The sequence below is a fragment of the Tamandua tetradactyla genome, chromosome 5 (genome assembly GCF_023851605.1).
Source record: "Tamandua tetradactyla isolate mTamTet1 chromosome 5, mTamTet1.pri, whole genome shotgun sequence".
NCBI classification, from domain to species: Eukaryota; Metazoa; Chordata; class Mammalia; order Pilosa; family Myrmecophagidae; genus Tamandua; species Tamandua tetradactyla.
In genome coordinates, this window is record NC_135331.1 from 18815983 (window position 1) to 18839556 (window position 23574).

The 23574-nt window shown below is 42.1% G+C and overlaps 1 protein-coding gene and 2 long non-coding RNA genes across 6 annotated transcripts in view; 2 read left to right on the forward strand and 1 right to left on the reverse strand.

The window, feature by feature from the left end:
• Positions 1–6805, forward strand: part of LOC143683690 (uncharacterized) — a 59284-nt gene extending 52479 nt beyond the window's left edge. For all 4 annotated transcript variants that reach the window (XR_013175605.1, XR_013175607.1, XR_013175604.1 and 1 more), the window contains 2 exons: positions 5277–5369; positions 5944–6805. This is a non-coding gene — a long non-coding RNA (uncharacterized LOC143683690). The remainder of the gene's footprint in view (positions 1–5276; positions 5370–5943) is intronic.
• Positions 1–23574, forward strand: part of SUDS3 (SIN3A corepressor complex component SDS3) — a 235189-nt gene that overhangs the window by 131637 nt on the left and 79978 nt on the right. The gene's annotated exons all lie outside the window — the stretch shown is intronic.
• Positions 17038–20734, reverse strand: LOC143683697 (uncharacterized). Its single transcript, XR_013175614.1, has 4 exons — positions 20619–20734; positions 20059–20206; positions 17436–17563; positions 17038–17357 (listed from the first exon to the last, which is right to left on the reverse strand). It is a non-coding gene; the product is annotated as an uncharacterized LOC143683697 (long non-coding RNA).

Consider the following 23574-nt stretch of genomic DNA (forward strand, 5'->3'; position numbering starts at 1 on the left):
TTCAGGGTTTGTTGTGGGTTACCATTCCACTATTTGAGATTTTGCTTTCTAGTTGCTCTAAAACACTGGAGGCTAGAAGAAATTTTTTTTCTTTTTTGTGAAAAATAACATATATACAAAAAATAATACATTTTCAAAGCACAGAGCAACAATTAGTTGTAGAACAGATTTCAGAGTTTGGTATGGGTTATAATTCCACAATTTTAGGTTTTTACTTCTAGCTGCTCTAAGATACTGGAAACTAAAAGAAAAAGCAATATAATGATTCAGCAATCATACTCTTTAGGTAAACCTGATCTTATCTGTAGAATTCCGCCATCACCTCTGATCTTTCTCCCACTCTATAGGGGTATTTGGGCTATGCCCATTCTAACTTTTTCATGTTGAAAGGGGCTGTCACTAATCTGGGGTAAGGAAATGGAACTACTGGGTGTTGTGGAGAGGCTGGCTCCTCTGCATTTCAGGACTTATCTGGTCCAGGGACCCATCTGGAGGTTATAAGTTTCTGGAAAGTTACCATAGTGCGTGGATCATTTGTAGAATCTTGTATATTGCCCTAGGTGTTCTTTAGGATTGGTTGGAATGGTTTTGGTTGGGGTTTGGCAAGTTATGATAGGTAGCAATGTCTAACTGAAGCTTGCATAAGAGCAACCTCTAAAGTAGCCTCTCGACTCTACTTGAACTCTCTCAGCCACTGATACCCTATTTGTTTAGCTTGTCTTTTTTTTTTTTTCTTGTATGCTGTATGGCGGGGGTCACATTTCATTATTTTCCCATTTGAGTATCCCATTATTGCAGCAGCATTTGTTGAATTTTTGTTTGTTTTGTAATTTTTTTTCTTTTTTCTTTCTTTTCTTGTTTGTTTGTTTTGGAAGTACATGGGCCGGGAATCAAACCTGGGTCTCCCGCATGGCAGGCAAGAATTCCACCACTGAACTGCTTTTGCCACCCCCCTATTTGTTACACTTTTTCTCCCCCTTTTGGTCAGGATGGCATTGTTGATCCCACGGTGACAGGGCCAGACTCATTCCCTGGGAGTCATCTCCCACGGCACCAGGGAGACTTTCACCCCTGGATATCATGTCCTACATAGTGGGGAGGGCAATGATTTCACTTGCAGAATTGGGCTTAGAGAGAGAAAGGCTACATCTGAGCCACAAAAGAGGTCCTCCAGAAGTAACTCTCAGGCTTACCTATAGGTAGGCTAAGCTTCTCCGCTACATATACAAGCTTCACAAGAGCAAGCCTCAAGGTCAAGGGCTTGGCCTATTGATCTGGGTTGTTTGACCCTGTATCCAGGGGTTCCCCTATGGTAAAGTTTAATGATTCCACATTGTTCCTCCTATTCCTCAAGGGACTTTGCCACAATTTTTTGATTATCTGCTTAATATACTTTGGGATGTATCCAGACATTGCATTAAGCTATATAGGATTAAAGACTCTCATTCTTATTCTGGCCTCCTGTTTGGATTGTTTAAATGATCTATCCAGATAGGTTGGTTAGATTATGTGCTACGGAAAATTTTAGGTTCTGAACAAAATAAAGCTTTCTTCCTTTGATCTCAAAAAGTAGTAGAATATAGACGTCTTCCTTAACCCTGTATTCTGAGTTACCTTAATCCCGAGCTTATCGGCTTCATTCCTATCTCTAAATACCAGGTTATACATATATAAAACAGTCTCTCAAAATCCAGAAATAATAATTGCCACTCTGGACTAAATGTGACTGTTATAAGAGTTTACAATCTAGGCCCAATTTCTTACAAGTATTTTCTAAATGAGACCATGCAATAGTTGCTCTTTTGTTTCTGACTTATTTTGCCTCACCAAGTATCCCACAGCATTCACAATGTTACTTGCCTCACTTTGTTCCTTTTTGTAGCAGCACAATATTTGATCATATGCATACACCATCCGTCACCAGTTTATTTCTCAGTCAGTGCACACTTCAGCCACCTCCATTCATTAGGCATCCTGTATAATGTCCAAAGTCAACAGTCCATCAACACTCTCAGTTTTAGACAATTTCATTGTTCCCAAGAGAAAGATGACTAATAACCACACACTCACCAAATAGAAAATTTAAACCTCCTCTTAACTTTTGTCTGTCCCCCCATTATTTACCCCTGCTGTTGCTGTGGTAGTATTGATGTTTTCCTGTTAAACATAGCCCATAGCATGCAATAGCAGTTTAACCCCCAATGCCCCAAACTTATACACTCTTTGTACAAGATTCATACCTTTGAAGTATGTTCATGCATTCCTTTTATCATATTGAGGAAGTTACTTTTGGTTCCTACCTTTTTATCAGAAAAGGATGTTGAATTTTGTTGAATGCTTTTTTGGCATCAATTGAAATGATCAGTGATTTTTTTTCATTTGATTTGTTAATATTTGTTAATATTACAATAACTGATTTTCTTGTGTTGAAGCATCCCTGCATTCCTGGGATAAACCTCACTTGGTCGTGGTGTATAATTCTTTTAATGTGTTGTTGGATTTGATTTGTTAGTATTTTGTTGCGAATTCCTGCACCTATGTTCATAAGGGAGATTGGCCTGTAGTTTTCCTTTTTTGTTGCGTCCTTACCCAGTTTTGGTATTAAAGTGATGTTAGTTTCATAAAATGAATTAGGTAGTGTTCTTTTTCCCTCAATTTGTTTGGAAAGGTTTGAGCAGGATTGGTGTTAGTTCTTTGTGGGATGTTTGATAAAATTCCCCTGTGAAGCCATCTGGCCCTGGGCTTTTCTTTGTGGGAATATTTTTGATGACTGAGTGAATCTCTTTACCTATGATTGGTTTGTTGAGATCTTCTATTTCTTCTTGAGTCAGTGTCGTTTGTAGTCATCTTTCCAGAACCTTATATATACATGCTCTTTAAACAGAAGAAAGGCCTTTTCCTTTAACTTCCTCCTCTTTGCCTACCTTCTTATTCCCACTTTTCTTTTTCTTCTTCTTAAATATTTGTAGCTTCCATTCCACCCCTTGCAAGTTTGCTCCCACACCCCCCACCTCTACTGAATCTGAACTTTGAAAGACCACTAAAGATCTTACAAATACAATTCTCCTTTTTCCTTTTCCTAATGTCTCAAATTTCTTCACTCTTTTTAAAAATTTTTTAAAGATACAACAAACAAGTACAAACATTCTTAACTTATGATCATTCTGTTCTACATATATAATCAATAATTCACAATATCATCACATAGTTGCATATTCATCATCACGAGCATTTCTTAGAACATTTGCATCAATTCAGAAAAAGAAATAAAAACACAACAGAAAAAAATTCATACATACCATACTCCTTACCCCTCCCTTTCATCGATCACTAGCATTTCAATCTAAATTTACTTTAACATTTGTTCCCCCTATTATTTATTTTTATTCCATATGTTCTACTCATCTGTTGATAAGGTAGATAAAAGGACATCAGACACAAGGTTTTACAATCACACAGTCGCATTGTGAAAGCTATATCATTATACTATCATCTTCAAGAAACATGGCTACTGGAACACAGATCTACATTTTCAGGCAGTTCCCTCCAGCCTCTCCATTACATCTTGACTAACAAGGTGATAGCTATTTAACGCGTAAGAATAAACTCCAGGATAACCTCTTGACTTTGTTTGGAACCTCTCAGTCATTGACACTTTATTTTGTCTTGTTTCTCTCTTCCACCTTTTGGTGGAGAAAGTTTTCTCAATCCCTTGATGCTAAGTCTCAGCTCATTCTAGGATTTCTGTCCCATATTGCCAGGAAGGTCCACACCCCTGGGAGTCATGTCCCACATAGAAAGGAGGAGGGCAGTGAGTTTGCTTGTTGTGTTGGTTGGAGAGAGAGAGGCCACATTTGAGCAACAAAAGAGGCACTCTTGGGGGTGACTTTTAGGCCTAATTTTAAGTAGGCTTGACCTATCCTTTGTGGGGTTAAGTTTCATATAAACAAACCCCAAGATTGAGGGCTCTGCCTATTGCTTTGGTTGTCCCCAGTGCATGTGAGAATATCAAGAATTCAACTAGGGAAAGTTGAATTTTCCCCCTTTCTCACCATTCCCCGAAGGGGACTTTGCAAATACTTTTTTATTCACTGTTCAGATCACTCTGGGATTTATAGGGGCATCACTCTGGACAAACCAACAAAATCTCATGCTTTACTCAAGGTTCCATGTACTTATGATGTTCAAATTTCTTCACTCTTGCTGAATGTTATATGGGAACCATCTTTTCCTTTTTAAAATTCTTCTTTTCCATAGTTTTCATGATACTGTTCTTTTGTATCTACCATCTTTCATCTCTTTCTCCTCAAAACTCTGTTTCATCCCTTTTGAACAGCAAGTGTTCCTCAAGGTTTAATGGTTACAGCTCTCTTCCTGTTGGTTCAGCTGGTGGTTCTCAAGCCTGGCTGTATCTTAAACTCACCTGGGGAGCTTAAAAAAATACTAATGCTCAGACACTACCCCCAGAAATTATGGCTTACTTGATCCAGGATGGAGTTGAAACATTGGTATTTTAAAAAATCTCTAAGGTGCAACCAAGGGCTGAGAAATATTGGGAAAGACTCTCTAAGTTTCTTTCTCTCTATCAAGCAGGAAACCCTCAAATCTAGGTTGCCAACTCTGCTTTTTTCCATTATTCCCACGTTCAAAGCCTCTGCCTGTAAGAACATGTCTGAAATCATATCCAACTCACCTTTTCTGTTTTTCTAGATTCCTCTTTTGTTGTCTCTGTTTCTGTTTTTATTTATTATCTTAATTTTCTTACTTATCTGTCCATGCACTGGATAAAGGGAGTGTCAGTCACAAGGTTTTCACAATCACATGGTCACATTGTAAAAACTATATGGTTATACGATCATCTTCAAGAATCAAGGCTCCTGGAATACAGTTCAACAGTTTCAGGTACTTCCCTCTCCAATACCATAAAGTAAAAAGAGATATGTATATAATGCATAAGAATAACCTCCAGGATAACCTCTTGACTCCTTTTGAAATCTCTCAGCCACTGAAACCTTGTCTCATTTCTCTCTTGACCTTTTAGTCAAGAAGGCTTTCTCAATCCCTTGATGCCAGGTCCTGACTCGTCCTCTGGAGTCATGTCCCATGTTGCCAGGGAAATTTACATCCCCTGGGAGTCATGTCCCATGTAGGGGGGAGGGCAGTGGGTTCACCTGCTAAGTTGGTTTAGAGAGACGGGCCATATCTGAGCAATAAAAGAGGTTCTCTTAGGTGACTCTTAGACAAAGTCATAAGTAAGCTTTGCTTCTCCTTTGCAGGAATAAGTTTCATAAGGGTAAGCCCCAAGATTGATGACCTGACCCATCAAATTGGCAGTCTCCAATGCTTGTGAGATATCCGGTCTTCTCCAGGTGGGAGATTTTAATATTTCCACGTTTTTCCCCAGTCCCTCAAGGGAACTTTGCAAATACTTTTTAATCTTCTGCCCAGATTACTCTGGAATGATAACTTTTTTTTTATGTCATTTTTTACTTAACACAATATCATCCAAATCATTTTCAATAATTTATTTTATCATTTTCTCTTAAAAAGTAGTATTTTTTCTTGGGGAAAAAAGTCAAACAACAGAGAAGTCTGTGAAATAGAAAACAAAAGTCTCCCTAGCCTACTCCTGCTGGATTATCCAAAGAACGGGGTAAAGCAGGGTCACCAACAAAGTAGGACTCCACAAATTGTTCTGGTTAGAGGGAGAAGAATATTTGAAAGAAAGCATTTGTTGACATTTGCTATACTTATTTTCTCTCTCTATATATATATATATATTTTTGATTTGGGTGATATAATCTTCTCAGAGCTCAAAGCATCTCTGGGGCTCTTTGAGGCTACCCCAGCCACCTCTGCCACTTCCCTGAGGGCAGCCACTCTCAGCAATTCCAAAAAGCTTTTTAATGGCTGAAGCAGCCATTCTTTCTTTTTTTTTTTTAGGTGCATGGTTTGAAAATCAAACCTGGGTCTCCTGCATGGAAGGCGAGCATTCTACCACTGAACCCATGTACCGGTAGCCACTCTTTTTAAAGGCTGTAAAGATGGTTGGAAAGCGCCTCTTTATATTGTGTTGAGAAATACTTCCTGTTCGTTTTATTCTGGGCTCCAGGCTTTCTTTATGTAGCTGGTAACCAAACCAAAGGACATAAAACACACCCTATAAGCAAAGAAAAACAAAACAAAACAAGCAAACAAAACACCCAAACAGCCAATCCCTAGTCTCTTCAACATGCGCCCCTTACCTCCCTTCCTCTGGGGACTATCTTTGGCTGCCCTAGGAGGCAGGATATATTTAAGAGCAGGGCTCTGCAGTCAGATCCCCTGGCTTCCTGGGGCAAGTTCCTTAATCCTCTTGGAACTTCAATTTCCTTATCTCTGCAATGGAGATAATCACAGCACCTACCTCACACAGCTGTTGTAGGGACTGAATGAGTCATCAGAGAAGAGACAGGTGGCAGGATTGTCAGGCTTTGAGAATTTCACCCTGAAAACTCACCTGCACGCCGGGACCCTGATTTGTGTTTATCTTTGACCTGGAACTCATTTTGGAGATTGTGCTCACATGTCTGCTCAAGACGGCAGGGCCCCAAAGCTGACCTGGTGAGCACAACCAATCCATTAGCCCTGGGGCCTCAGCTTGGGGAGGTTTTAAAATCAGCCTGGGAAGGGGATGGCGGGGTGGATTCCAATCCGCCAGCACCTCGGGTGTAGAGGGTTTAATCCCTCTGGGAAGTGGTTCTCAACACCCTTGGCTGTGTTTTGGAATGTTCTAGGAGCTTCGATCTGAGTTCGCTGGTATGAGATGGGGCTTGAGTATCCATCAGCCTTCCCCATGGAGCTAATTGATGCCTATTGGGCTTTACTAAGTCCCAGACATTGGATTAACTCATTGAATCCTGGAGGGACCAACTCGTCCAGGTTTGCTGGGATTTCCCATCCCAGAACCCCCCACGGATCCGGGCAAACCAGGACGGCTGGTCACCCAAGCTGACCCCCCACCCCCCAACCCAAACGTTGGGTCTCTGATTGGCCTATCCACTTATTTCACAACAAATCTCTGGAGGAAAGTTTACTGTTTACCTCAGGTTGCAGATGAGGAAACTGAGGCACGGAGATGCTTGATCCCACAGTGAACACTGATTCCAACACAATTCTGCCTCCATTGTCTCATTTCCTTTCAGGAGATTAAGGGACTTTTCTGGCTTATGTGTTGCAGAGGGGGTAGCGAGGTTCAGAGAGGGTAATGACCGGCCCGTGGGCAATGGCCCTGCTGGACAGGAAACCTGACCTCCTCACATCCCACCTGGGCGCGGTTCCCCTTAGAGGCTTGCTCACCCCCTCTGACAGTCTTTGCATCTGTCAGCAGATCTTTGGACCTCCCAGGCCTCACTCCTGAGGGAGCTGAGGGTCTCGCTGTGGACCCCTTTCCCAGGAGGCTGCAGGGTCTGTGAATCAGAAAATGCCCAGGGGATCACGGCACTGCTCCCTTAGAACCCATGCCCGCGGGTCCCCAAGGCCGCTCTCTTGGAGGACACATGCCTATGCTAGGTACCCCCAGGTTTGGAGAGGGAGCCACCTGCCCCCTGCCCCTACCTGACAGGCCTGACCAGGCTGGGGAAAGGTCACCTGCGATGTGGAAGGCTTCAGGAGATGCAGGCATAGAGGTGGGGTTTTACCACATTCCAGGGTTTTGGGGGAAGGGGGCTAAGAAATGTGAGCTCTGGGGTGAACTGGTTTCTCAACTCATGGCAGCCAGGTTTCTGTTGTTGTTGTTGTTGTTGTTGTTGTTGTTGTGTGTGTATATATTTAAGCTCTCGAGGAGGGACCAGCTCCGTGTTTCAGGGAGAATTGGAGGGACCCTGGAGTAAGAGAATTTACAGGTCAGCAGCCTGCTGTGGGCAGAGACTGGCATATTTGACACATCAGTGCAGTGATTCTAATAGTATATCAGCTGATTTTAGGAGGTTCTAGAAGATTCTTGTGCTGATTTGAAACTATTATGTGCCCCAGAAAAGCCATGTTTTAATCCTGATCCAATCTTGTAGGGCCAGACCTATTGTTGAGGGTGGGAGATTTAGATGGGATTGTTACCATGGAGATGTGACACACCCAGTTGTGGGTGTGACCTTTTGCTTAGATTACTTCTATGGAGATGTGACATGCCCAATTATGTGTGTGGCCTTTTGATTAGATGGTGTTGTGACTCCACCCATTCAAGATGGGTTTTGATTAGTTTACAAGAGTCCTTTAAAAGGGGAAACATTTTGGAGAAATCTTAGATGCAGATGCTTGGAGAACAGTTCTTCAGAGCCGACAGAGGTGCTTGGAGATGTGTGGAGTGCTGACAGAGAGAACAGATGCCTAGACACAGACATTTGGAGCCCAGCAGACATTGCCATGTACCTTCCCACAAAATGCTAAGCAAGCCAGAACCTGGAGAGAGCCAAGGGAAGCCAAGAGTTGAAACCCAGCCCCAGAAAACCAAGTGAGGAAACCCCACAGGAACAGAGACTAAAAGCAACTGAGCCCAGGGGCAAGGGACCAGCAGATGCCAGCCACATGCATTCCCAGGTGACAGAGCTGTTTTGGACAGCATCTCAAGCCTTTCTTGAGTGAAGGTAACCTCTTGTTGGTGCCTTAATCTGGGCATTTTCATGACCTTAGAACTGTAAACTTGTAACTTAATAAATTCCATTTATAAAAGCTGCTGCATTTCTGATGTATTGTATTCCAGCAGCTTTAGCAAACTAATACAACCCTCAAAAAATGTTAATTGCTATGTAGTTATATTAATGCAATGAGGAAAAAAAAATTAAAATATAAGTGTGCAGTAAAATGGAAATTCCACGGGGACAGGGATTTTTGTCTATTTTGTTCACTGCTGTAGCCTCAGCACCTGGGACAGGGCCTTGCATACAGTAGGTGCTCAATAAGTAAATGAATGAATCTCTAAGCACATGCATGATTTCATCAGTAACTGGAATTTGAACTAGACATGATAGGGAGGATTTAGGTAGGAAAAAACAAGTGGGGTAGGGAGAAGAGGGCAATCCAGGTGGGGAACACAGCACAAGCAAAGGCCAGCAGGTAGAGTAAACGAGGCCCATCACAATATAAGCCAACATTTATTGCGTACTTACTATACACCTGACCCTCTGCAAAGCACTTCCACCTATTATGTAATTAAATCTTCCTAACAACCCTGGGAAGTAGGTGCTTTTATTATCTCCACTTCATAGCTAGGGAAACTGAGGCCCAGAGTGGTAAAGTAACTTGCCCAAGGACAGGTTATTTCTGAGAGTCCTGCAGGGCTGCTGGGTCTTGGGTCCATCTAGGGGTCTGTGGCAGATGGAGTGTGTGCCTAAGGCCGGCTGGCAGCTTCAGCTCGCATGGGGAAGGCCTGGCATCTATCCCGCTCTCAGGCCTGCAGGAGCCTGCTCAGCACACACCAGGCTGGCTCCCGTTTTAACCCAGCCACTTTTTTTCATAGGTTTCCATTTTTAGTTCCCCAGACTGGAACGCAGTGTTCAATGCACTGCAAACCTCAATGTCAGTTTGATTATAAGAGAGACGCATGTGGGCTCCTGCTCTCTCATTTCCATTTCTAATAATAACCTTCCAGATTCTCTCATCCCTTTTCTTCCAAGGCCCTTAAAGCATTTCATACATAATGTCCCATTTAAGCCTCAGTTCTCCAGGGACACAGCTGGTGGCTATTCTATGAAAGGGCTTCTGGAACTATTCAGTACTCTTCAAACGGAAAGGGTTATAGTCATCTCTGCTTTAAGTGTGGGAGAAATGGAGTCATAGGGGAGTAACGAGATGTGCCAAAGGGAGCTGGTGTTTATTGAATGTCTACTATGTGTACCTTATTTCACTGACCCTAGGAAGTGCATCTGTGAATACTCCCTTTTAATGGATGAGAAAAGAGCCACAGAGAGGTCTAGTGGCTTGGTCAAGGTCACACAGCCAATAAGTGGTGGACTGTATTTGACCCTGGACCTAAAAAAGCCTATGTATTTTCCAGTGCATCACCGAATGGGATGTTCTGGAAGCAGAGGCACGGTTGCATCTTACATCTCTTGGCTCTCAAACCGAGCCAGTCCCCTGTTCCTCTCCTTAGAACTTCAACTTGGCAAATTATAGATTGGAAGGATTATTTCTCATCAGTCATGACCATTTCTCACTCTCTAAAAAATCTGGAAAGTAGGAAACTACTACTTTGCTATTCTTTCCACTCTTATTCATTCATTATTTCCTTCATTATGAATTTAGCAAATAGTTCTTGCTCCTCTCTTCTGTGCCACGTACTGTTAGCATAGGTGTGATTAAAACACAGATTCACCCAGAATCTCTCTTCTCCAGGGCCTAGATTTTGGCTAAAGCCCCTATGTGACCTGGGGCAGGTGGCTTCTTTTCTCTTAGCTCCAGTGTCCTTATCTAGAGAAGGGGAATAATAATGATGGTTCTTATTTCCTGGGCCTGTTTTGAGATGAAGGTGTATTTTGGAGAGCAAAAATGTTCAAGAGCAAAGGAATAGTCTGAACTCTGGAGCAGATTTGTGAGCATGTGAGAAGTGTTTGGGAGATGTTCTGGGGCAGGGATATACTTAGTTCGGTGTCGCTAGCCTTGTTTATAAAGGTGCTGACCTACGCCGTTAGGGCAGTTGAACTTATTATATCCATGCCCCACATATTGGCTATCTTGGAGAGCTTAGCAAATTGACTTGATTAAAATCAAGAGGCATTAATTAAGCATTCATTTGGTGTAGAGGGGCTGGGGAGACGGACACTGCTGGTTCAAGTCCCAGCTCTGCCATGCTCTAGCTGTGCAACCTTGGGGCAGCTGCTGTACCTCTCTAGACCCAGTTTCTAGAAATAGGAAATTGGAAAATTGGAAATAGGAAATCCTGACCTGCAGGGTTCTTGTGGGGATTTGAAGTGATATATGGAAAGTATTCAAACCCAGTGTCTGACACCAATTTGGTGCCAAATAAATGGATAGTTATGGAATAACTGAAATAAATGGAATAATAGTTATTACTATGCTGTAGAGAGGGCTGATTGAGGTTCTGAAGCATCTAACTTAAAATCCAGGTTTTCTGGTACCCCTGGATCTTAGGTGCTTATACCATGTCCCAGCTCTGTTTTCATTTATGATAGCCTCATTCCCAGGAAAGCCCTCTCCTCCTGGACTCACATACTACCCATTAATTTAATGGATGGAAATCTTTTTTCTCATCGTCATGGCAAAATCTGTGGATGGGCTTGAGTCCTATCAGACCTACTTACATCATGTTCGCATCCTTGAACCAATCACTGAGGTCCTGGATGGTGAAATAAATTGCTCAGCTAGGCCTGAGCCCTGTTCCTTGAGGTGAGTTTGGGGGTCATCAGCTTTAAACAAACCACAGGTCTGGGAGTAGAAGGGAGGGGCTTCCCCAAAGGGAAAATTGAGGTTCTATTACTAGAAAAAGAGTGAATGGACGTTGGTTGGGCAGGTATCTTAGAAACAGACTAGAGATGGGAATTTATATGCAAGAAATTTATTAAGGCAATGTTTATGGAAGAAACCAGTAAGGCAGTGGGGGAAACAGGATAAGGAAGTGGAGGGAGCCAAGCAAGGGTGTGACTTCAGGTGAAGTTCTAGGCTTGGCTGATCCTGTGGGGAGCTCTGGAGTGTGAATTACACCTCAGGGACAAGGAACTGGCATTTGAACCTAAGAACCAGTGATTGGTAATAGGCTACCCTGGGAATATAAATTCTCAGGAACTTCTGGGTCTCCAGAGTGTCCTAGTAGCTTCAGGACAATACTCTGAAAAGATCATTGCTGCAAGCCTTTAGAAGCAAAGCACACAGAAGTTCTGGAGTGTAGAGAAGAGGTCGAAAGAACCCAAAGGAATCTGGATGGGGTGCTGGTAGTGTCTACTGTTGGAGGCAAAACTGTAATCTGCTGGAACAGGAGGGAGGAATGGAGGGGAGGATGCAAGAGAAAGGGAAAGAATGGGAAGCAGTGAGGAGGTGGGGTTGATGAGATGACTTCTCATCCTGATCACGATTGAAAAGGAGAAACTAAGAAGCAGGCCCAGCCCCCTTCCCCACCTCTCCTGTCCCTCTGTTCCTCCACCATTTTCAATAGCCATCATCATAGCATCCTTTATAGACCTTGGCAACAGGGAGCCAACTCATGCTGGGACCTGACTATGCAGAAACAAGGGAGGAGGTGTAGTAGAGATGGCAGAGGGGTTTCCTCTGCCCCCTGCTAGATTAATGAAGTTGGCATGAGGTCCCTGAGCACCCGCCCATGTGCAGACTGGCCCTCCAGCAACGTGGCAGCCCTTCCTTATGGCCTGGAGACTTAGAAGTCCCCCTGTCATTTAGTCTCTAACTGCTCCCTCCCTCACCTCTCATCTCTCCAAAGGCCTTGCCCTCCATCAGGAGCAGATACCACCTTCGCTGCACCATCTTTCATCTGCCGCCATCTTCCCCATGCCATCTGGCCTTGGGGCTTTCTGCAGAAGGAGCTGAGGTGCAATGAGGGGGAAATAAGTGAAAGTCCACGCCAAGTCAGCAGCCAGCTTTGTTCTCAGTGTCATGGCAGCTGCTCTGCTAATTATTTTGCGGGTGATGAGGTGGTTCAGGCCGGGGATGATAATGACAGTAAGCATCATTTTTTGAGCACTTGCTATGCCAGGCTTTGTGCTAAGTGCTCCACAAGCATTATCTCATGTAATCACAGCCAAAAGTCAAAGGAACTGGCATACTAGAACACTTTGATTATAGGTAATAGAAACCTAAGCCAAATTGGCTTAGGTGAAAAGATTTTTGGCTTACTAAATGGTAAAGTCTAGGGGTATCAGGGGTAGCTGGATACAGGAGCTTAAATCATGCCACCAGTCTTTTCCCACCTTTTCTGCATTGGCTTCACTTTCGGGTGGCATCTTTGTCCCTTTCTTCCCAATTATGACAAGATGGCCTTTATCAGCCATAGAGCTACCAGGGACCTGCCCAGCAAACCCCTTGGGAAGAGAGGTTCTTTGTTCTCAGGTGTTCATACCATAACTGTGTCTCATTGGACCAAACTGGATCGTATGTTAACCTCCCAACCAATCGTTGTGGCTACGGTGGAGTACTCTGATTGGCCAGACCTGGCTGTGCCCACATCAGGAGCTGGACATGGGGTTAACTTCATCTGAAACATGTGGACTGGGAGTGCAGGAGTGGTGGTTTCCCAAAGGGAAAAATCTATGTATACTTACCAGGAGTACTGAGAAGGAAGGATAAAAGATGAGGTGTCGAGGGAAAACTACCTAACTCATTCTATGAAGCCAACATTACCCTCATACCAAAACCAGGCAAAGATATTACAAGAAAAGAAAACTACAGGCCGATCTCTCTAATGAATATTGATGCAAAAATCCTCAATAAAATTCTAGCAAATCGTATCCAACAACACATTAAAAGAATTATTCATCATGACCAAGTAGGATTCATCCCAGGTATGCAAGGATGGTTCAACATAAGAAAATCAATTAATGTAATACACCATATCAACAAATTAAAGCAGAAAAATCACATGATCATCTCAATTGATGCAGAGAAGGCATTTGACAAGATTCAACATCCTTTCCTGTTGAAAACACTTCAAAGGATAGGAATACAAGGGAACTTCCTTAAAATGATAGAGGGAATATATGAAAAACCCACAGCTAATATCATCCTTAATGGGGAAAAATTGAAAACTTTCCCCCTAAGATCAGGAACAAGATAAGAATGTCCACTATCACCACTATTATTCAACATTGTGTTGGAGGTTCTAGCCAGAGCAATTAGACAAGAAAAAGAAATACAAGGCATCAAAATTGGAAAGGAAGAAGTAAAACTATCACTGTTTGCAGACGATATGATACTATACGTCGAAAACCCGGAAAAATCCACAACAAAACTACTAGAGCTAATAAATGAGTACAGCAAAGTAGCAGGTTACAAGATCAACATTCAAAAATCTGTAGCATTTCTATACACTAGCAATGAACAAGCGGAGGGGGAAATCAAGAAACGAATCCCATTTACAATTGCAACTAAAAGAATAAAATACCTAGGAATAAATTTAACTAAAGAGACAAAAGACCTATACAAAGAAAACTACAAAAACCTGCTAAAAGAAATCACAGAAGACCTAAACAGATGGAAGGGCATACCGTGTTCATGGATTGGAAGACTAAATATAGTTAAGATGTCAATCCTACCTAAATTGATTTACAGATTCAATGCAATACCAATCAAAATCCCAACAACTTATTTTTCAGAAATAGAAAAACCAATAAGCAAATTTATCTGGAAGGGCAGGGTGCCCCGAATTGCTAAAAACATCTTGAGGAAAAAAAACGAAGCTGGAGGTCTTGCGCTGCCAGACTTTAAGGCATATTATGAAGCCACAGTGGTCAAAACAGCATGGTATTGGCATAAAGATAGATATATCGACCAATGGAATCGAATAGAGTGCTCAGATATAGACCCTCTCATCTATGGACATTTGATCTTTGATAAGGGAGTCAAGCCAACTCACCTGGGACAGAACAGTCTCTTCAATAAATGGTGCCTAGAGAACTGGATATCCATATGCAAAAGAATGAAAGAAGACCCATATCTCACACCCTATACAAAAGTTAACTCAAAATGGATCAAAGATCTAAACATTAGGTCTAAGACCATAGAACAGTTAGAGGAAAATGTAGGGAGATATCTTATGAATCTTACAATTGGAGGCGGTTTTATGGACCTTACACCTAAAGCAAGAGCACTGAAGAAGGAAATAAATAAATGGGAACTCCTCAAAATTAAACACTTTTGTGCATCAAAGAACTTCATCAAGAAAGTAGAAAGACAGCCTACACAATGGGAATCAATATTTGGAAACGACATATCAGATAAAGGTCTAGTATCCAGAATTTATAATGAGATTGTTCAACTCAACAACAAAAAGATAGCCAACCCAATTACAAAATGGGAAAAAGACTTGAATAGACACCTCTCAGAGGAGGAAATACAAATGGCCAAAAGACACATGAAGAGATGCTCAATGTCCCTGGCCATTAGAGAAATGCAAATCAAAACCACAATGAGATATCATCTCACGCCCACCAGAATGGCCATTATCAACAAAACAGAAAAAGACAAGTGCTGGAGAGGATGCGGAGAAAGAGGCACACTTATCCACTGTTGGTGGGAATGTCAAATGGTGCAACCACTGTGGAAAGCAGTTTGGCGGTTCCTCAAAAAGCTGAATATAGAATTGCCATACGATCCAGCAATACCATTGCTGGGAATCTACTCAAAGGAATTAAGGGCAAAAACTCAAACAGACATTTGCACACCAATGTTTATAGCAGCGTTATTTACAATTGCAAAGAGATGGAAACAGCCAAAATGTCCATCAACAGAAGAGTGGCTAAACAAACTGTGGTATATACGTACGATGGAATATTATGCAGCGTTAAGACAGGATAAACTTATGAAGCATGTAATAACATGGATGGACCTAGAAAACATTATGCTGAGTGAGTCTAGCCAAAAGCTAAAAGACAAATAGTGTATGGTCCCAATGATGTGAATCGACACTCGAGAATAAACTTGGAATATGTCATTGGTAACAGAGTTCAGCAGGAGTTAGAAACAGGGTAAGATAATGGGTAATCGGAGCTGATGGAATACAGACGGTGCAATAGGACTAGATACAAAAACTCAAAAATGGACAGTACAATAATACCTAATTGTAAAGTAATCATGTTAAAATACTGAACGAAGCTGCATCCGAGCTATAGGTTTTTGTTTTGTTTTGTTTTGTTTGTTTTGTTCTTATTATTATTACTTTTATTTTTTTCTCTATATTAACATTCTATATCTTTTTCTGTTATAATGCTAGTTCTTCTAAACCGATGCAAATGTACTAAGAAACGATGATCATGCATCTATGTGATGATGTTAAGAATTACTGATTGCATATGTAGAATGGTATGACGTCTAAAAAAAAAAAAAATGGTCAGCACAATACTGCCTAATTGTAATGTAATTATCTTGGAACGCTGAATGAAGCTGCATCTGATCTATAGTTTTTTTTTGTTTGTTTTGTTTTTTTTTTCTCTTATATATTTTTGTACTTTTTATTTTTATTTGTGTTTTCTCTCTGTGTTATCACTTTATTTCTTTTTCTGTTGTAGTGCTATTTCTTTCTCTAAATCGATGCATATATACTGAGAAATGATGACCATACACCTATGTGATGATATTAAGAATTACTGATTGCATATGTAGAATGGATTGATTTCTATTGTTGTGTTAGTTAATTTTTTTAATTAATAAAAAAAAAAAAAGATGAGGTGTCCATTATGAGTTTGAATTACTATTATATTATCCTCATTTACATATAAAAATACCCCTGAGGTCCAAAGAGAGAAAGTAATTTTCTTGGGACCACATATCCAGTTTATAACAGGGTAGTGATTGGAAAACAATTCATTCAGATTCCAGGGTCTGAGCTATTAACCATTGCCCCAGGGAGCTGCTTTGTACAAATGGCCTGTACAAATAAACATTGATTCATTTATTGGGAGCCAGCCTTGTATTAGGAGTCAGGAGGCATGGACTCAACATCTGGGCTGCCATTTGGATATATGCTCCTGAGCAAGAACTATAACTGTGAACCTCAGTTTCCTTATCTATATACAGAGCAGAATGGCATTTCCTCTGCCTACTTCACAGGATAGCTAAATGCCTTTGCGTCTGCTGTTCCTTCTACCTAGTGTGTCTTTTCTTCAGGATGAGTTAGGTGCCCCTCTGTGCTATTACAGTGATGTATTTCATGAATCTAGTTTCTCTTGGGGGCATAAACAGACTTTCTCTCTTTATCTCCCTCCCACCCTCCCTCCCTTTCTAGAAGTATCTAGTGAATACCTTCTATGTACTGGACATTGTGCAATATACTGGTTTATTCATCTGATGTCTAGCCCATAGTAGGTACTGGGTAAATTCTTATTAAACTGAACTTTCCTATCTTCCTCCAAGTTCAGCTTTGAGTGATGTTCTTGATGACCCCATGCTTTCTGTTTCTTCCTACTTTCAACCAAACCACTTGGATGTGTCCCTACCTTCACACTACAAAACTGAAAAAAGTCACAATGAGAGAGGAGACAAAGTCATCGATAAAAAACTGTGTTTCGACAGGAGGGTGATCTCACTGCAGGCTTCTTGTGGTCCTGCTGGCTCAGGCAGCTTTGGGGGGACTGAGCTCCAGTGGGGGCTACTTCCTTGGCCAGACAGGACCTTGAGTTCTGGCAGTTGTTTGCAAAATTGGCCTGAAAAGTTGCACGTTCTCCCATTAGTGGTTTCTTGATTCCCGTGAACCCAAGTCTAGGATTTAATATATCACATACCGGCATGGCTGTGTAGGCACAGCATGGTTCAGGAGTCCGGGTCCTACGTTCTAGTCCTTTCTCTGCCACTTCTTCCCCACATAACCTTGGGTCAGTGCTTTATTCTCTCTGGATGTCAGTTTCTACATCTGTAAAATCATCACAATTGTCACAGCTAACATTTATTAAGTGCCCACTATGTGTAAGTTACTGTGCTTGAGCTCTTTACAGGTCTTAAGTCTATGAACGATGCACTATTATCAGTCCCATTTTACAGACGAGATGACTGAGAAACAAGAAAGGCTAAATGATTCATCAAAGTCATGGATATAGGGAGGGGCAGAGCCTGGGCTCTTAATCACTAAACTATCTTGTGCAGGCCAAAACGGCAATTTCACAGATGAGCTCTAAGCTCCCTTCTCCCACCTACTGCCCACCAGATAAGGGGAGTGGGCTTGCTCTGTGTTTGAATGCATTTCACTTAATCTTATGGAAGTGTTCTTCTTTTTAGCAGTTATTTCTAAAAAATTAGAATACATACAAGATGTAAAGTAGATCTTGTGATTTTCCCACCCAGGACCCATGCCCCTTTTCTCTGGTTGTTGAACCATTATTTTTATTGGGTGAAGCACTGACACCTCTTCTTAGTCCATAGCATTCTGGGTGGGCTATCCCTTTCCAACACAGCAACCCATCTAGGAGACGGAGTGTGACCCAGGTCTGACCAATCAGAGTACTCCATCCCTCTAGCTCACAGTGATTGGTCCAGAATGAACATGTGACCTCAAATCAAGCCAACGCCTTCTGAAGCTGGTGGGAAAGAGAAAATCTGCGAAGAGGGTTTTGAGCTGGGTTGGCGCCTACCCCAGGAAAAGAAAGAGACTTTTATTAGGCAGGGCGTTTCATGGGCTTTAAAATGACCTCCCAAGGGCTGAGAGCAAAGGCCGGACTTCTCACTCGTCAAGGTAAAATTGATTATGACGTAGAGCCCAAGGGCGGGAAAGGTTTGTCTTGAAGGTATTTGTGGTTGTGGTTTCTGTTCAGGGGTGAGCCCCAATAATAGGAATCCACTAAGTTTCAAAGATAATCGTACTGATGGAGACACCATCAGTTTAGACTAAACTAATGGACAGAGATAGCAGAAAGTGTAAAAGAGACATTTGAATCCCCAAACTATTACAAGCAGGAAGTAGGCTAAGAAACTGTTCTAACCCAGCTCTTGGAGGGCTCAGTTGGGGCAGCTGCAAAACCAAAGAACACGCCAGGCACAGAATCAGACATGAGTTTTTTGTTTGTTTGTTTTTGTTGTTGTTGTTTTTGCATGGGCAGGCTCTGGAAATCGAACCTGGGTCTCTGGCATGGCAGGCGAAAATTTTACCACTGAGCCACTGCAGCACCGCCCTGTTGTTTTATTTTTTTTTATATTTTTATTGAGAAATCTTTATACACATATATTGCATACATGGTGTACAATCACAGTATCCTTACATAGTTGTGTATTCATCACCATGATCGTTTTAATGAACATTTGCATCACTCCAGAAAAAGAAATAAAAAGAAAAAAGAAGAAGCTCATACATACCATAACCTATATCCCTCCCTCTCGTTGACCACAAGGGTTTTTATCTACACAATTTATTTTATCCTTTGTCCCCCCCACTATTTATTTATTTTTTATCCATATTTTTTTGATCATCTGTCCATACCCTGGATATAAGGAACATCAGACATAAGATTTTCACAATCACATAATCACATTGTAAAAGTTTTATCTTTATACAATCATCGAAAATCAAGGCTACTGAAATCAAAGTTTCAAGTACTTCCCTCCAGCCACTCCAATACACAATAAACTAAAAAGGGATATCGATATAATGCATAAGAATAACTTCCAGGATAACCTCTTGACTGTGTTTGAAATCTCTTTATTTTGTCTCATTTCTGTCTTCCCCCTTTTGGTCAAGAAGGCTTTCTCGTCCCATGATGCTGGGTCCTGGCTTATCCTGGGATTTCTGTCCCACACTGCCAGGAAAACTTACACTCCTGAGAGTCACAGACATGAGTTTTATTAGGACTTACAAACAGGAGAGAGTCGCCAGTGGCAGCAGTCTGGAAAATGGAAGTAGCATGCCACAAAGGCGGGAGTGCAAGGAGCAGCTTATAAGGGTTTAGGATGAGGACATTGCATAGGGTATGAGAACATAGTTTCAGCAGGGTCTCATGATACAAGGTTCTGGAGATTTATTATCAACATATACATCGGGGAGAGGAGTTTTAATGCTTTACAAGATAAGTGGTTTACGATACCATCTGTACATTCTTTCCTCCCTGAGGAGGTCTGTTGACATTTCATTTCTGCCCCAGTCATGTAGGTGGCTATATGCAGCATCTTACTCTCCGTATGGAGGGGAGCTCACAGAAACCCATTCAGTTGCAAACACTGGCCCTTTCTTAAGGAAAAAGGAGGATGATTCAGAAGGCAGAGCCAAGAGATGTGGAGAATTATTCCCAGAAGTTGCACTGAGCCCTAGTCAAGGGAGGCAACATATGCCTGTCTGGCTTTCAGAATTGCCGTAGACCACTGAGTATATCCCATTCCTTTCCTTTTGGAATGGGAAAAGCTATAGCACTGTGATGGTCTTACCATTGTATGTTGGATATGTTGGGGAAGATACTTTGTCTCTAAAGTTCACAGGTCTTTAGATGAAGAGACACTGGACTTGAGAAGCTATACTTGCAGAATTCCACCTTGGACCTGGTTTAGATGACAGCATCCTGGGCTTGAGCCTGTTCTATATGAGACATTTAGGGGTGGAGGGGATGAGTGTATTTAAATAATTTATGTTAAGACAACTCATTAAAATATGTCCACAAACTCCTTAACATTTTTCCACTCAAGAGGGGGCAGTCTGTGCCTCCTGTCCTTCAGTCTGCGTAGGCCTTCATGACTACTTCAAAGAATAGAATGCAGCAGAGGTGACACTATGACTTCCTTTTTTTTTCTTTATTAGAGAAGTTGTGGGTTTACAGAACAATCATGCATAAAATACAGGATTCTCATATACCACCTGTTTCGGCTTGCTGAAGTGCCAGAATGCAATATACCAGAAATGGGTTGACTTTTACAAAGGGGATTTATTAGAATACAAATTTATGGTTCTAAGGCAATGAAAATGTCCAAATTAAGGTATCAGAGGAAGATACCTTCTCTCAGGAAAGGCTGATGGCATCCAGGGTTCCTCTGTCACATGGGAGGGCACATGGTGACATCTGCTGGTCCTTTTCTCCAAAATGTCTCTGGGCATTTCTGTCTTAGCTTCTCTGAGGTCTCTCCAAAATGTCTCTGCCTTTTATCATCTCATAAAGGACTATAGCAAGGGGATTAAGACCCATCCTGAATGGGCTGGGTCACATCTCCATGGAAACAACCTAAGCAAAAGGTCCCACCCACAATAGGTCTGTACCTGCAGGGATGGATTAAAAGAACATGGGCTTTTCTGGGGTACAGAACAGATTCATACCAGCAACCCCTCCTATCATTAACACCTGGCATTGATGTGGAACATTTGTTACAATCAATGATAGTACATTTCTGTAATACAACTATAGCCAATGTTTTAATTTAGGGTTCACTATTTGTGTAGAAAATTTTATTTTGTTACCACATCTACAATCAAACATATCCCCTTTTAACTCATTTAAATGTATGTTTCAGTAATGTGAATTATGTTCACAGACACCGTGTGACTTCTAAGGTTAGGTTGGGAAAGAAAGGCCATGCAGCTTCTGTGGGTCACTCTTGGAGTGACTTCGGCCTCTTTGTAAGAAGGTTATCCTGAAGGCACCAGGTAGAGAGACTCCTAGAGAAGAAAAGACGTCCAAGGGGTCCCAGCTGTACCAGCTCTCAGCTGTCTGAGTCTTCCCAGCCCCGGTGCCTGACATATGAGTGAAGAAGGCTTGGAGGTGACCCAAGCTGCAGCCACAATATTTGCAGCAGAATGAGAGACCTGAAGCAAAAGCTGCCTGGCTAAGCCCAGTCAATCCTCAGGTTCATGAGCAAAATAAATGATTGTTATTGTTTTAAGCCACTGTTTTGGGTGGTTCTTTATACAGCAGTGAATAACCAGAACACACTATCAAGAGCGTTGGTGAAAGAAATTGAAAACAGGGACTCAAACAGATAAACAGCAGCGTTCACAGCAGAATTGTTCACAAATAGCCAAAAGGTGGAAACAACCCAACCGGCCCTCAACAGATGACAAAGTGTGGCATCTCCAAAGATGGAATATTATTGCTTAGCCATAAAAAGGGATGAAATTCTGATGCATACTACAATCTGGATGAACCTTCAAAACATTATGCTGAATGGAACATAGCGAGGCACTTGAGAACAAGGACTTATGTATGATTTCACTTATATGAAATATCTGTATGATAGATTGAGTTATGTCCCTCAGGAAAACCATGTTCTTAATCTTGAGCCTTATCTCTGTGAGTGTGAACCCATTGTAATTTGGATCTCTTGAAAATATTACTTTTAGCTAAGATGTAGCCCACCCGAATGAGGGTGGCCTTGATCTGGATTACTGGAGGCTTTATAAAGAGGACCTAGAAGTCACAGAAGTCTGAAAAGGAGAGGCCATAGCCATGAGATGACAGGATGCTGAGATACAAGCCAAGGAACCTCAAGGGTTTCCGGCAACCAGCCCCAGACTGTACAGACTCTGGGAGAAAGCAAGCCTTGCCAAGATCTCAATTTTGGTCTCCTAGCCTCAATATCGTGAGTCAATATATGCTTATTGTTCAAGCCAGAACCACTCTGTGGAAATTTGTGCTGGCAGCTCGGGAAAATGAGGACAATCCAGGAATGGCAAATTTGGAGACAGAAAGTAGATTGGAGGTTAGCAGAGGTGGGAGGGAGGAGGTCAGGAGGAGTTGCTGCTTGGTGGGTGTAGAGTGTTTATAAATTTTGGAAAATTTACAATAAAACTAAATAATAAAATAAAATAACCACCTGCACTTTGAGTTAGAAAGATCCAGGCTTACTCTTCTCGCTTTGCAGTCAATAAAACTGAAAGGCTGCTGGTAGGTAAGGACACACAGACACACACCCCCACACACGCAACCCCAAACAAATGCAGCATTGGTGATGCAGGATTTTTTGAGAATGTTCCACTATTGACTCTAGCATTTTCTTTCCATCTTCTAACATTCATTCTGCAAACTTCAATGCCGGTGCATTTCTTGATCTTACTAGAAAGTATCAAAAGAAGAATCCCAGACAACAACCAGGACCCATGGGCCTTGTCAAATAGTCCTGCTATGATTTGTTGACTGCAGTGTGGAGAGGGTGCAGTTGTCTGCTCACACCACCAGGAAAACCAACCCAGTCTGCCCATCTGCAGGCCACACATTACATGACAACTGCTCTCTGATGCTTGGTGATAATGTGGTGCCATGGCTTCAGGACCCACCCCAATTCCATCAACCTGACGACGTACCTCTTGGGATGACCATCTCAGTTGTGGGAACCCAGTGACTGTCTATGCTGAGGGGTAAGCCCCCAGCCCAGCTCCTGGCCGTACTAGGCTCCAGGAAGCAGGGGCTGTCAGTTCAGAGGTTATGTTCATGCAGCTGCTCTACATGCTACATCAGGAAATGGATGCAGGGTAGTGAATCAGAAACTGGGAATAAGAAGCCAGAGCCAAAGTGGAGAATGGAGGCCTGAGGAAAGGGCTCAGCTAACGTACTGCCAGGAACTGGTGAAAAGTGATGTCAGAAAAGCCTTGGTTACTCGAGTGAAAAAATCAAATTAAACATTGCATCTGGGAGTGGGGCTGCTCCAGCCAGGAAACAATGAAAAGCTACTGCACCCCCCTTAGCCCAGGGAGACCAGGAACCCCCAGGAAGGCCTGCCGTGCTCTCCTGGGGCTGCTTTCTCTTTAGCATGGGCAGATTGAACACAGGTGGCTCTGTGTCATAACAGGTGTCCCTTGCTGTAACTCTGGGTGAAGGCCTGTTCTGCCAGCTAAGAGGCCTGGCCTCCTGTGCTCTTCAGAGTTAGCAGATGGGGATGGGGAATGAGGGAGTTTTGGGAAATCAGCAAAGAAGAGCTGTGATTAAAAAAAAAAATGTTTTCTATTTGTAGCTACAGAATGCT